This window comes from Stegostoma tigrinum, chromosome 4 (assembly GCF_030684315.1).
Source record: "Stegostoma tigrinum isolate sSteTig4 chromosome 4, sSteTig4.hap1, whole genome shotgun sequence".
In the NCBI taxonomy this organism is placed as follows: domain Eukaryota; kingdom Metazoa; phylum Chordata; class Chondrichthyes; order Orectolobiformes; family Stegostomatidae; genus Stegostoma; species Stegostoma tigrinum.
This window is the reverse complement of record NC_081357.1, coordinates 37,239,970-37,255,319: the sequence shown is the minus strand read 5'-3', so window position 1 is coordinate 37,255,319 and position 15,350 is coordinate 37,239,970. Positions and strand designations below refer to the sequence as shown.

Here is a 15,350-nt window from a genome sequence, read left to right as displayed (position 1 = left end):
ATTAACCTACAATAAAATAAATATCACGCATTTATGCTAAACATGCCTGAAATACAATTTAAAGATGCAATTGAAATTTGACTGCAGAAACTTTTTTTAAAGGTTCATGAAAATCAATTTTCTTATGAGACTATGCTTTAGAATTTAGTTTGGAGAGAACGTCCATGCAGGTTTTTAGAAATATCAGTGTTGTTTTCCAAAGAATTAGAACATTTCAATATAAATATTAATGTATAAGCGAATCACCTACTTAGAAACCATTCAGGTGATGAAAGACATGCAGTTAAAGTAAGTAAGGACTCAGTAAAGGAGGTCATGTCCAACCAACAATTGAAAGAGATTAAAAGCATCGTATGAAATCAGCATGCAGCATATCCAGTCAATCAATTTAGGGCAGCAATCCACAAAGGAAATGAAATACTTAGCTACATTGCTAAATCAGTGAAGTATAAACTGAAGGATCTTGTGGTGAAATTGTATAGTGATCAAATGAGATTGAACTTTGATTACAGTCCAGGTTTTGCTTCCTTATTAACAAAGGAGATGTTCATTCTATGGGGCTAGGGCAAAGAAGAGCTGAGTCATTGTTTCAAACACAGGATTATATGCAACTGGAACAATAAGACGACTGAGAATTCTCCTTGAGGCACTCGAGGAAGTCGCTCACTTCAGAAGTCAGCTCGGGGAGTCAGGTAAAATGTTATGTTTGTAATCTATGGCATTACAGAAGGATGGAATCTCCAGCAGAGTTTGAAGCTTGTGACAGACAAAGATAAGGTTGAAAAATTGGATTGCGCTGTGCTCATTTTATAGGAGTAGAATGTCTGATATTGGATTTGTGCTGGAGTTGACTTCCTTCCATCGAGGCAATGATCTTTTTCTCTTTAGATCATTTTAGATAGGCAAAAAGGAGATCTAATTGTCTGTTTCAGAACTCCCATGTGCGATTAGTTACATGGCATCATAGGTTGTGTATATATGCAGTCGGTGTTCTTACCCATCTTTCTGGTCAAACCAATGCCTGTTCAAGAGACTGCCTCTAGGAAGGGACATTTTTAAATGAACTACTTATTGTAGAGCTGTCCCCTACTGATCCTGCTGCACAATATGTCCACAGTACTTCAATGGCACTACTTACGAGGAAACAGACCTTCAGTCCAAGTTGTACATGCTAACCATGTCCACCATGTACACGTCCATGTATGCTAAATTATTCTATTCCCATTCACCAGCATTTGGTCCAAATCCTTCTAAACACTTCCTATTCGTTTACACATCCAGATGCCTTTTAAAATGTTGTACTTGTATAAGCCTCCACCGCTTCGTTTTTCAGCTCGTTCCGTACAAACACCACCCTTCGCATGAAAAAGTTGTCCCTTACAGCTGTTTAAATCTTTCCCCTCTCACCTTAAACCTACGCCCTCTAGTTTTGGATTCCCCGCCACTGGAAGAAAGACCTCGGCTATTCACCCTATCCATGCCTCTCATGATTTTATAAACCTCTGTAAGGTTACCCCTCAGCCTCTGATGCTCCAGGAGAAGTAGTCCCAGTCTATTCAGCTTCTCAATGTAGCTCAAACCCTCCAACCTCGCCAAGATCTTTGTAAATTTTTTCTGAACTCTTTCATGTTTCACTACATTTTTTCTAAAGCAGGGACACCAGAATAACATGCAGTATTCCAATAGTGGCCAAACCAATGTCCTGTACAGCTACAACATGACCTCCCAATTCCTGTACTCAATGCACTGACTAAAAAAAGGCAAGCATATCAATTGCCTTTTTCACTACCCTTTACTACCCCTTGCACCCTCGTTATGACCTAAGCTGGCATTTGTGTTGACTGATTTTACTGCCACTCAACACATGTTCTCCATCTGGGCAGGTGACTGGCATCTTTAGCTCATTGGTTTTATGTTATTGACATTAGTGGGCCAATTTACCATTGTCTTCATTTAGTGGCTGTCGCTTCAGGCCAAAACTCCTGTCTTTAGCCTTTGTGTTGTTTGATTGGTAGAAATTGAGGAGCATCCAAGCAGTCTAACAGAACAAGGCCAGCAGTGAGTTGAGAGAGTTGATTGAGATTTTGAAGCTTTTGAAGCCCACATTGATAATGTGGACAATCAATGTGGACTTCACAAGCTTCAAAATCTCCCCTCCCCTGACCACATCCCAAAACCAGCCCAGCTAGTCTCTGCCTCCCTAACCATTCTTCCCTCCTCAAGCCCCACGCCCATCCCCTAGCCACTAACCTCATCCCGCACCCCCTGACCTGTCCGTCCTCCCTGGACTGACCTATCCCCCCCAGGACCCCACCTACATTCTCCTTTACTGGCTCTAATCCCACCTCTTTGACCTGTCTGCCTCCTCTCACCCTACCTTCTCCTTTATCCATCTTCTATCTGCCTCCCCCGTCTCCCTACTTATTTCAGAATCCCCTCACCCTCCCCCATTTCTGAAGAAGGGTTCCGACCCGAAACGTCAAGCTTTCCTGCTCCTCTGATGCTGCTTGGCCTGCTGTGTTCATCCAGCCTCACATCGTGTTACCTCAGATTTTCCAATCATCGGCAGTTCCTACTATCTCTGTAATATTCTGGGGACCTGGGTTTGAATCTCACCATGGTAGATGGTGGAATTTAAATTCAATTGAAAACAGAAATCTGGAATTAAAAGTCTATTGGTAACCTTGAATCCATTGCTGATTGTGAGAAAAAATCCATCTGGTTCACTAATGTTCTTTAGGGAAGGAAACAGCCATCCTTATCTGGTGATTCTAAACTACCTTCTGGTGACAATTAGGAATTGGCAATAAATGCTGGTCTAGTCAGCAATGCCCACATCCTTTGAATGAAAAAGAAAAGAAATCTGGGTAGGAGACTTTACATGGAGGGATAGGTTAAGGAAGAGCCGTGAAATGAAGAGAAAACTGCAAATATAGTGGGATGATCAAATAATTAAGGATGGTAGGTTATTGATTGCAGAGGCAGAAGGAAGAAAAGAGTAAGAATGTGTTGGTAAAAAGTTCGAGATAGACGATAAGGAATGAAAGTTGCTAAGGAGAAATGAGACAGCAGGTCAAGGTGAGACTCTAAAAGGAGAAAGTGCCAATTAAGGAGCAGTCATTTGATCAGGGCTGTGTTATTGTTTGGGCAGGAGAGGTGGTAGAAAGCCTAGTCAGAGGCAGATCAAGGTGCGAAACTATTTCAAACAGCAATGTAGCCAGCAGCAGAGCTGGAGTCTTGGTAAATACTTCTGTCATTTTCATTGTCTGTTGGAAAAAAAATACAAGCCAAAAATTGCTGGGTTATGTCATGTTAAATAAAACCAAAAGTACTGCGAAGTCTGTGATAATGAGAGAGAAAATAATGCTGACAGCCAAAGTAAATATTTTTCATTGTGCAGGTGCCAATGGAAAGGACTCAAATGTGGGGCCAAACAAGTAATGGATACAAGTGAATCACGTATCAGAGACAGACATCCTGCAAGCGGCTAGTGATCAGTCTTGTGGCAGCATCAACCCATGCTCACTGAGTGAAGTCACTTTCTTCTATGACTGGTGAAAGTTTCCAGTGAGTATCAGTTAAAGCATAAGCCGTGATCCCTCTGAGATAGTTGAAAGGTGCAGTATGAATGCATGTCTTTCTTTCAGATGCTGGAATAACAGGGTGTGTCATGTTCTTCTGGGTACAAGATGCAAATACTAAAGCGGGTGTCAATGGGTTTATGTCATTCATATCAGCTACTTTTATACTTATTTTGGGAAGGAAGAATTGATGGATCAATAGAGAGCTGCCAAGGAAATCAATCTCCACGAAATTTCTCTCATCTTACTTGCCATATCCTCCCACCCATCATTCCAGGCATGTAATGAATATGGGAGTACTCTAACAGCGCTGAATCTGCAGACAGCAAGGTCTGATTGAGCTACCCATGGCAAAGGCACCTACAACGAGTGTTAACTAGAGTTGGCATTGCCAAAGCCAGTGATGGTAAGTTGAGCACTTAAGCAGTACAAGTGCAGCACAGCTTTAGATGCTGTAACAACATTTAACATTGCTGAGCATGAAATATGGCACAGTTCTACTCAACAACTTGCCAAGCAAACAACCTACTCTTGCCCCTTACAGTACAAATGTTGGTTTCCCCTTTATTGGTACTCCCATGTATTGTCCCAATGAGCACAAGAAGAAAAGCTTTGCGTCTTTTTTAAACCAATTACTCAAGTTCAGTACTACCATAAAAAATTCATGAGCCTTTAACATAACACTTAAAATATTTGCAGACTTTCCAGATAGTGGATGCCCCCACAAGATCAGATTATTCTGTTTTAGAAATGCACTGTGCAAATAATACCCAATTAGAAGCCAATCAGTTTATCTAGCCAATGCGGAAAGTTTAAATCTGTGCAAAATTGCTCTCCAAATGATAGCAAATTATAGGGGGACGTTTTCCTGAAACAGTACCTCAGGTCAGCTAGCCACGAGGAACATTGAACTTTAATCAGGTAATGATTCATAACGGTTGTTTGGATAAATGAATTTGTACAAAGTGAACAAGCTAGCATAGCATAGTCATGTGTACTTCAGTTCGTATCAGGCGTTCCACACACGCTTCGAAATGTGGGACCAGATTTTCTGAGGAGAGGCAATCTCATGCAAGGTTTTCATTCTGGTCCTTGTTTGTTTTTAACAAAAGAAATTTCTCCTGTATTTCTGAGAGAAGATTCCAATAAGGGCTCCCTCAGTAGTGAGGAGCCGTACTTCCATTCTGAGAGATTCCCCTTAGCGCAGAACTGTTAAGGCTCATCAGTGGTCTAGCATCTACCTTAGATAATTAGACAGACCTTTGGATTCATTATAGAATGGAGGATTAGTATCAGTGAACGACCCCAACCACAAACTGATAGTGGCTGGAACCCAGAGCACAACAAGCAAAGCAGAAGTGCAGTGAATTAGAAGTAGTATTAGAATTAGGTTTTACCATCACATGTGCTCAAAGTACAGGTCTACAGGAGTATAGTGAAAAGTATACAAAGTCACCATTCTCCAGAGCCCTCTTGGGTACTAAGGTACCTAGGCAAAAAATCTTAGGTAGAAATTAGAAAATAAAGAAATAAAATTCAAAGTTTAGCATCACAGACCTTCTTAAGTATTTAGCCACAGGCCTGGATCTGGGGACTTCCATCCTGATGCTGAGACCATCACTGGCATGATTCCCCTTACCGCATTGCCACTGCAGAGCCGTAACACCCCCATTCAGCGCCATCTAGCCTCCATCAGGAACATCGCCACCATGAGTCTGCGCTGGGCCAATCTCAGCATTGCAGTCACCACTAAAGCAGCTGTGTGCTCTCCACAAGCGGGCAAGTCAGGTTGATGCAAAAAAAAAGGCAGATAAAGAAAGAAGAAGTTAAAGCAGACAGAAGAGGCATGTCTGAGATGGGCATTGACTCAAGGCTGGGCAGGCTACAACTTGGGCCCGTTCTGAGCTTCACGTCAAGTCTGCAATGGGCATCGTCTCAAGTCGGTGCTGCCTCAACTCATCGTCATCAATGTCATCCGAGGGCAAGAGGTAAGCAGGAAGGAAAGAAACAAAAAAAGAGAGAAAAAAAAGATGGCGCAGACACTGCTGCCATCTTGAAGAAATAACCAACAGAATTGAAGATAATACAATTGATTTGTGAAAGATCTTGCAAAATTCTAGCTGAATTAGTCGTCAAAGTATGAACATCTACACTAGCTTACTTCACTGCTAAAGATGCATAGTCAGATAGATCCCAGGAAAATCTAACCATGTAGCACTTTGGTAATTCAATACCAGAAAGGACCAGGCAATTAATAATGTCAGCTGTCATTCATACATCTGAAACTCAAGCCTGCACAACATCGCAGGTTACATCATCCAAAATAGCAAATTCATGCATATTTAATATCATGAGAAAAATGATACATAAATATTTTAGTATTTGCCAAAACTTCCAAAGCTTCTAAAATTGACAATATGGCAATGGCGAGATTCATAACTGTCAGAAATTCCTTTGGGTGCAACTATCCTTAATCGATGGATCATACTAATTTTCATAAACCTAGTTAAAGAGGAACGACAATATAGTACAAAGTAGTATCAGTAACTGATTGAACAACTGCAGTATTTTTTTTCAGTAAGATTAATCTTCTAAATGGGATCCCTTCATCTTGTCACTATATTACAGTGCTAGAGTATTTCATCACTAGAATCTGTAATAACTAATGTAATTTGCTGTATAATCACGACAGCGTTAAGACTGACTAAGAAAGAAAAGGTACTGATATTCTTAAAAAGTACAATGTCCTCGTAATTTTAAATACACCAAAAGTTTAAGTGGAGGTTAATGAAAGGATAACATGAATGACAGGGAATCTAAAATAATAGCTGCAGGATTTTTTTAAAGAAAACCATTCAGTACTTTAATTTACTATTGATTGCAAACATTATTCACTTTAAATTGCCAAAATTGAAGAAGCAGTAAATTGGTAGGAAGAGACTCCACTTGCTTGTTGTAAATTGAAGTGAGCATGAGTGTATAGAATGGACCGAAGGGCTAAATGCTAGTGAAGATATTTGACAGCTGCATGTGAAAATAAATTGTGTAGGAGGGGAAAATAAGGTGGGGAATTTAATGATGATACTCAACTTGCTGCATGACCATCAATGTGTCCTGTGAACATTCCCTTACAAGCCAAGGATGACAGGTGCAGTTTGTTTTTCTGTAGTTGTGTTTTCTGTATTAGCTAGCAGTCTTGTCTTCTGTATCTGCTATTCTTTATGCTGGCTGTTTGCTACATTGTATAACAGAGAGAGAGAGTTTTATTCCGAAAGTTGGACGTCACCTCGGACCAGGATCACGAACGGTGCCAGGAACAATCTCAACCTCCGGACCAGCTGTCATTTAAGGGGTCCCTGATGGGCAGAAGGGCATGAAGCTCATTGTTTTCTCCCTCTCTTTTTCATTCTTTTTATTTACCCAATAAGTGTTTGTTTCTTTTTCGTCTCTTATTATTACTCAATAAATGTTTATATTTAAGCAAATTGCTGTTGTCAAGCGTTCTCTTAACTACATTTAACCAAATTTCAAAGAGAACCACTTGGAAACACCCTCTGATCCAAGATATTTCTGGCGACAAGGGTGGGATTTGGGAAAATATGTAAGAGATGGGAAAAGCAGCCTGATGCTCTGAAGACTTTTCATATTCAAAGGTGGAATGCGGCAGGATCTTGATTCAAGTATGTAGTTAATATGTTAGCACAATTAGGACCTCCAAAAGGATGGGGGCCAGTTATAACTGGAAAAAGAGAGAACTGGAGATCAGGTTTCGGCATTGTGCAAGTGGACCAGACCTTGTAGAAGTTGTTAACTTATTGTGGTCTGGTTTGAAAGCATCTTTGTTTGATGGTTGCTAAGTGTTGTCTTGTACAATTTGTATGTTATTGTCCCAGGGAGCTCAAGATCTGGGGGTACTTTGAAGTTAGTTTGTGTTTTGGGAATGTATGGCATTTTGAAAGTGTGGTGTGTTCATCACTGTGGGACATGTATGGTTAATGTAATGGCCTTTTCCGAAGCCATCAGTGGTTATGTAAAGCAAAAATCTGTGAAAAGTTGATTCAAAAATTTGATTTGTAAAGCTTGATAAAAATTTACTTTTTGGAATTGGCTCCATTTGTGTTTGAAGTTTGGAAAATTTTAATTCCAGAATTTATTATGTTTGGAATTTTATTTTCTGGTCAGAGTAAATTTCCAAATAATGTTTTAATACATAAGTGAATCTTTAATTCTGGATGATAAGATTGGCTCATTGTTAACATCCAAGTGAAAGGGTCAATGGGATGTTGAAATGCAACTCCTTGTGGCCGAGGAGTTTAGGAAAAGCAAATTTAACAAAGTGGTTCAGAGATAGTAGGAACTGCCGATGCTGGAGAATCTGAGCTCAGGGTCCACACCTGAAACATTACCTCTCCTGCTCCTTTGCTGCTGCTTGGCCTGCTATGTTCATCCAGCTCTACACCTTGTTATCCCTTTAACAAAATGGTAGCCTTTTCATTTCTTCAAGGAGGAGGTGAGATGGATGTCATAATTACATGCAGGAGTTTACACCCCAACCCTGTTTTTTGAATCCATAGTAGATTAGTGCTAATTAGCCCATTCTGCTTGATATGGAATGGATGGAGCTTATTTTTTTTAGAAACTGGGGACACTGATACCTGAACTCATTTGCAGAATTTCAACGTGGCAACACAATGATGGATGAGGCTCCTTCAATCATCAAGTCATTCATCGATAACACATTTCAGTGTTGGGGAAGTACTGTGGAAATATTAATTTTAGTGAGTGTTAGGAATCTCAAAACTACTGAGCCTATACACATTTAAGCACATCATGACAAAAAGTGCATTAAGACTCGCATGCCCTGATATCCTAAAACATTTAAATTAGTTACCTGAAAACTTTTCTGAGAAATGATAAAGTGCATGCACACAGTCTGAGTGGTTTCAATGCTTACAAAAATGGTTACTAACTTTAAGGGAGTAACAGAATATTGAATTTGGGCAAATTTATATAGAGAAATATCAAATATCTAGAATGAGTTCTCAAGTAATTTTTTAAAAAGGGGATCATCTTAGAAAAAGATCAAAGTATGTAGTGCCTGAATCAAACAGAAATTTTGACTTCTGTTTTAAAATATTATAAGAGTATGTTCCGTAAACTATCAAATCTCTACCGATGTCTGGAAGTAGACATGATGGTAATAGTTAAATTGCAAAACTGGATGAGACAAAGTAATTAGCAGTGGAGACTGGTGGCAAAAGACACAAAAATTAGAATAATAGACTGAAACAGCAATTGAAGTTAAAATGCATTTTAGTGAAAAAGCAGTTTAGACGGGAGCATGGAACTGATAGCTTTCTCTTGATGATTTTTGTCTGCTTGTCTTTCTTTTTAGGAAGGATTGAATTGGTGATCAAGCCATTACCTGAGGCATGAGGGCCATACGTGGAGAGATAAGTAAAACCACGTAGATCACTTGATAATATAATGTGGGAGTCAAGAATGCATGACAAGGTCTTGAGATACTAATGTAAGTGTGCAAAAGTGAATGTTACTTCAGTGGTAACAAATATGAGACAGTAAAAAACATGCACTGAAATACGGGTCTCAGACGTGTACACCTACTTGACAAAAGAATTAGTGTGGCTTGGAAGATCACAAAAATATAATTTAAATGATAAGACACTGACACAAAATCCATAGAGAAGCTGAATTTAAAACTATTAAAATAATATTAGTGAAAGGGACGTAAAAAGAATTGCAATCAAAATAATATGTGATTGCTTATTATGTCAGAAAGTTTCAGAAAGGAAAGGATGAAGGACTCTGGGAGGATTAATAGTGGACTGAGTGAAAGGCCCCTTTGGATGACATACAGAAACCCCATCTTGAGCATTTGTATGCTGCATGTACTCCAGTGTTTAAACCAGGAGGTGGAATTGTAATGTATTAGGACAGTTAGTGTATGTGAAAGAAGGCTGAGCTAAGTCTCAGGTGGAGTAGGAGTCTGTGGCAAGAGAACCCCAGGAAAAATAAAAAGTGGGAAGCATAAGTTGAAGGTAAAGCCTGATGAACATTAGAGCAGTTTTGTTTGATTCCATATATATTGTACCTCAAAGAAGGTACCTGCGTATTGGGATAGTTATCACTCAATGGTACAATTACTCAAAAAATTGGCAAGGAAGGAAACATATTGGAGAAGTATCCTCAAGATGGATACAGATGAAGTGAGCTGGAGAAATTTTGAGTCCATGTCTGATGTTATTTTACTGTTATTGTGTGAAGTGATCTATGGATAGGGACCGTACATCAGGTGTAGGGTATATATCTAAGGGTTGGACCCCGAAGGCCATTGTGATCATTAATTTGATGATACACCCTATTTTTGTATTATTTGTATAGATGATAGCTATTTTCATTGTAGTTTTAATCTTCTAGTGTAGGTTATGTACTGTTATTACACATTCTCGGACGGCTGTCGCTGATTCGCATCTGCATCTGCAAATGTAACATTTGCTGTCCAATATCATCAGGGGTGAATTGTGAAGGATGGGCTAAAGGGCTAAGCTTGCTGTTAATATTCAACAGCTGCATGACCTTGAATGAGCCCTGTGAACATTCCTGTATGTGGAAGACGGCACAATCATCGTGTTTTTCTATAATTGTTTTTCTGTGCCTGGCAGTTTGTTACACTGTATAACGGAAAGAGAGTTTCATTCCAAGTCACTAGGTTTCACCTTGGACTGGGATTATGAACGGTGCCAGGAACAGCCTCAGCCTCCAGACCAACCATCGATCAAAGGGTCCCTGACGGGCAGAAGGGCGTAAGGCTTATTGCTTTTCTCCCTCTCATTTTCATTATTTTTATTAACTTAATAAATGTTCCTTTTATTTGTCTTCTATTATTAGTGAATAAATATTCATATTTAAGAAAAGTGCTGTTGTCAAGCCTTCTCTTAACTACATTTAACCAAATCCGAAAAGAACCTTTTGGATACATTATGTGATCCAAGGCATGAGTAATTAAAGGAAAGCTAATTTTCCTCATAACAACGTTGTGACAAATGTGAGAAAGTCTATTCAATTTTATAAAATTTGTACAGAATGTCTTTTCAATGTTCTTTCTGTCAGGCTGATGGACACTGAGGTGGGGGAGGGGGAATAGTGAACGCAGAAACAGTAGAAGCACCATGATTTCTCTCCCTGGTGTGAGGCATGAGAGACAGCAGTGCAAGGCAGCTGGCCTGGACAGCGTGAGGCTACCAGTTTTGCACACAAATGGAATTTGATTTTGCCTTCAACGTGCCCCTGTTTTTGATTAAGCAAAAGGTGATAAATTAAGATCTGGATGTCTGAACAGCATTGAGAGCTTAACATGGGAAGTTCTGATGAAAATCTTTTGCTAGTTAGCACTATCGATTGTGTAGATGCTGTGCAAACAAGTCCTCCTACAACTCTTTCTATCACAGAAATTGCTACAAGGTATCAGCAGGTCTGGCAGCATCTGTGGAGAGAAATCAGAGTTAATGTTTTAGGTTGGGGTCCACTGAAGCTTCCTCAGAAAACTTTCTCTTATTGCATTGAGATCGATATCTATTTAAAGAAAATGTGCCCTTAATAAATTTATGCTGACTTTCATAAATTAATCTACATTTGTCCAAATGATTATTAATTTTATTCCAGATTATCACTTCTAAAAACGTTCCTGCTTACTAAAGAGAAACTAACTGACCCATAGTTTTATTTTATTTCACTCGTGGGGCATGGGCGTTGCTGGCCAGCATTTATTGCCCATTTCTAGTTGCCTTTGAGAAGGTGGTGGTGAGCTGCCTCCTTGAACTGTTGCAGCCCTTGGGCATAGGTAAACCCATAATGCATTAGGAAGGGAATTCCAGGATTTTGATCTAGTGACAGTGAAGGAATGGTGACAAATTTTCAAGTCAGGATAGGTGAGTGGTTGGAGGGGAACTTGCAGTTGGAGGTGTGCCCATATATCTGCTGCACTTGTCCTTCTAGATGGAAGTGGTCATGGGTTTGGAAGGTGCTGTCTGAGGACCTTTGGTGAATTTCTGCAGTGCATCTTGTAGATAGCACATTCTGCTGTTACTGAGCATCAATGGTGGAGGGAGCGAATGTTTGTGGATGTAGTGCCAATCAAGTGGGCTGCTTTGCCCTGATGGTGCCAAGCCCTTCAGTGTTGTTGGAACAGCATCCATCTAGGCAAGTGAGGAGTACTTCATCACACTCATGCCTTGGAGATGATGGAAAGGTTTTCAGGAATCAGAATGTGAATTACTCATTGCAGTATTCCTAACTTCTGACCTGCTGTTGTGCTTATCTGGCTAGTTCAGGTTCTGGTCAGCGGTAACCTCTAGGCTGTTGATAGTGAGAAATTCAGTAAGGGTAACAACACTGAATGTCAAGGGGCGCTAGTTAGTCTGTCTTTTATTGGAGACAGTCATTGCCTGGCATTTGTGTGGCACAGGTGTTATTTGCCACTTTTAAGTCCATGTCTGGACATTGTCTAGGTCTTCTTGCATTTTGGGCATGGACTGCTTCAGCATATGAGAAGTTGTTAATTATACTTAACATTGTGCAATCATCAGCGCATATTATGATTTCTGACTTTATGATGGAGGGAAGGTCATTGATGAAGCAGCTGAAGATGTTTGGGTCAAGAACATTAACCTGAAGAACTGAGGTGTCCTGGAGCTGAGGTGACTGACCTCCAGCAACCGCAGCTTCTTTTGCGCCAGGTATGACTCCAACAGTCAGAGACTTTTCTCCCCAACTCCCATTGATTGTAGTTTTGCTCGGGCTCCTTGGTTTCACACATGGTTAAATGCAGCCTTGATGCTAGGTTTATTCTTGTACCCTTGTACAACGGCATCACATTTACAATTCACCAGTCCACTGCACCTATGTTTCTCGGAAGTATTGGAAGCTAATAGCCAATAGCTCCACGATTTTTTCCTTTACTTTGCTTAGTACTGTCAGATACATCTGATCTGGTCCTAGTTTTTTTTAATCAACTTTAAGTACAGTATCTTCGCAAGATGGACTGCAGTATTTCAAGAAGATGGTCACCCCTACCTTCTCAAGGACAATTAGGAATTTTTCTTTATTTCTTCACTTTTATGCCCTTATATTCTATGTTTTTGTATATTTTTCTGTGTTTTAAAATGGTGCTACAGAGTGATGACACTACATAACATGTTCACTACATTTTGTGACAAAATACACATGACGCTATATAAATCAAACTTTTAAAAAAGATTAGAAACAAATGCTCCATGAATATAGGAAAGATGTACCACTGTCACCTCTGGGTCAAAACGTTGTTGTCAATATCCACTCAACTCGAACACATTACAAAAGTATAGAGTCATACAAATTTATAGCAAAGAAGAAAACCTTGCGGGCCACCTGGTCTGTGCTGCCCGGAAAATCATGCTCCAGCCCTAATCACTCTTTCCAACTCATAATCCTTGCCCCTGCAGATTGTCACAACACTTCAAGTGCATATCCAAGTACTTTTTTTAAATGCAACAAGCATTTCTTACCTTAAACAGCAGGTAGTGAGTTCCAGGCTTAAGTATCTTCTGGGTGAAAAAAAATTCTCCTAAATTCCCCTCTTCTACCTATTGCTTTAACTGTATATTTCTGGTATTGACCACTCTACTTAGGCTAATGCGTTCTGCTTAGTCACTCATCTATTTGTCCTGCTAGCTTCAGCAATCTTAAGGGCACGTACTCCCAGATTCCACTATTAGTGTGCTTCTCAGCGCACTGTTGTTTATTGTACATTTGCAAATTTGCCCTCTTCAAATGCATTACTTACTGAGAATGATTCTGACTAACCATTGTTGTGCTCCCATGACCAATCATATCTTTCTGCACTCCATAGCATTCTTATTCGGAATCTACTAGACTTATTACAATATCTGCAATATTCTTAGGCCTCTCCATTCAATTTTACATCATTGATATCCCATGAAAAGCAAGGAACAGCACTGAATCCTGTTGAATCCCACTGAAAACAAACTTTGATTCTCAAAGAAATGTGATATTCATTTCCTTTTGCTTCCTGTCACTGAGCTAATCCTGTTTCCAACTTGCAATTTGTCCTTGGTCTGACCAGTCTGCCATAGGAACCCTTGTCAAAAGCCTTGCAAACGTCCATGCAGACTTTGTCAAATGCATTACCCTCATCGACTCTCCATGTTACCTCCTCAAAACATATGTTGGCCAGACATGACCTTCTCTTAACATCTCCACACTAACTATCCTTAATCAATCCTGCAAATTACACTCTATACTGTCTCTTAAAACTATTTCCAATAAATCTCTCACCATTGACATTAGGCTGGCTGAAAAGTTAATCAGGCTGATTTTTTTTCTCCCTTTAATTAGTATTACGGCCTTATAAATGGCCTAGATTAATACTCCATGCCTTAATGAGGAAATTATGTACTTTGAAACAGGCACTTTCCATTAAATATTGAACCGAAACCTCTCTTCCTAACTGCCATAGAATCATTTCAGTGTGGAAACAGGCTATGTGGCCCAACAAGTCCACACCAACTCCCTGAAGAGCATCCCGCACAAACCCATCCCTTACCCTAATTGTGTAGCCTTGCATTTACCATGGCTAATCCACTTAACCTACAAATCCTTGGACACTATGGGCAATTTAGTATGGCCAATCCATCTACCTACACATCGTTGGACTGAGGGGGGAAACCAGAGTAAACCCATGCAGGCATGGGGAAAATGTGCAAACTGTACACAGTCAGTCAGCCAAGGCTGGTATTGAATCTGAGTCCTGGCACTGTGAGGCAACAGTACTAACTAATGAGCCATCGTGCTTCCCCCTAACTGAATGAATATTACAAATCCTTGCAACATTACTCAAGGAAGAGCAAGCAGTTGTCCCCGTATTTTCAACAACACCTCTTTCCTCAAACAACATGACTAACATTTTGGGTCACTATGAATTGCTTGGCAAATGCTGCCAACACTGAATCCTACTTTGCAACTAATGTTCTGTAGAATGAAAAACGATCACTGCTCTTGGATTCTTGTGGTTCGCTGGTAGTGTCCCTACCGCTGAGCCAGGAGACCTCAAGTCTCACTTGTTTGAGTATTGTGTAATTCAATCTATGAACAGGTTGATTAGAGAGAAAAAAAAACTTAAGAAAAGACTGCTCTTCAAATGTAATTTATGAAGTGATTTGGGATATGCAAAAATGGTGATACCTCTTGTCAGTCTTAGGACAATATGATATATTAATGATGCAAAGAAGAATAGAGAAGGCATGACTCAGAAGCTTGCAGATAATACAATAAATATCTTTGTGGCCAGTAGCGAATAAGAACACAATAGAGTGCAGGAAGGTATGAATGTTTTGTAAGGAGAGAACAAAAGTGGTTAGTAGAAGTCATTCCAGATAGGTAATGCATTTGAACAAGACAAACTTACAAATTCATAATCAGTAACAGGGTTTACAGGGATACTTTCCTTCATTAGCCCAAGGCATAGAGTAAACAAGCAGGAACCTAATACACTGACCAAGAATGCTATGCTGTTGGGCGTGATTTCAATAGAAAACAAAACTAAGCAGGGTTCAAAGTCAATGTTGCAAATACTCACAATTCTTACATTTATGTAACACTTTTAAAGTAATAAAACATCCAAACATACTTCATAGAAGCATCCATAAGACCATAGATAAAGGAGCAGAATTAGACCATTCAGCCCAGCAAGTG

At 39.7% G+C, this 15,350-nt stretch overlaps 1 long non-coding RNA gene across 1 annotated transcript; it reads left to right on the top strand.

The window, feature by feature from the left end:
• The first annotated feature begins 594 nt into the window (after positions 1 to 594).
• On the top strand, positions 595 to 10,123 carry LOC125452969 (uncharacterized). The gene is made up of 3 exons (XR_007247647.1): positions 595 to 692; positions 3,401 to 3,567; positions 8,977 to 10,123. It is a non-coding gene; the product is annotated as an uncharacterized LOC125452969 (long non-coding RNA).
• The last annotated feature ends 5,227 nt before the right edge of the window (positions 10,124 to 15,350 follow it).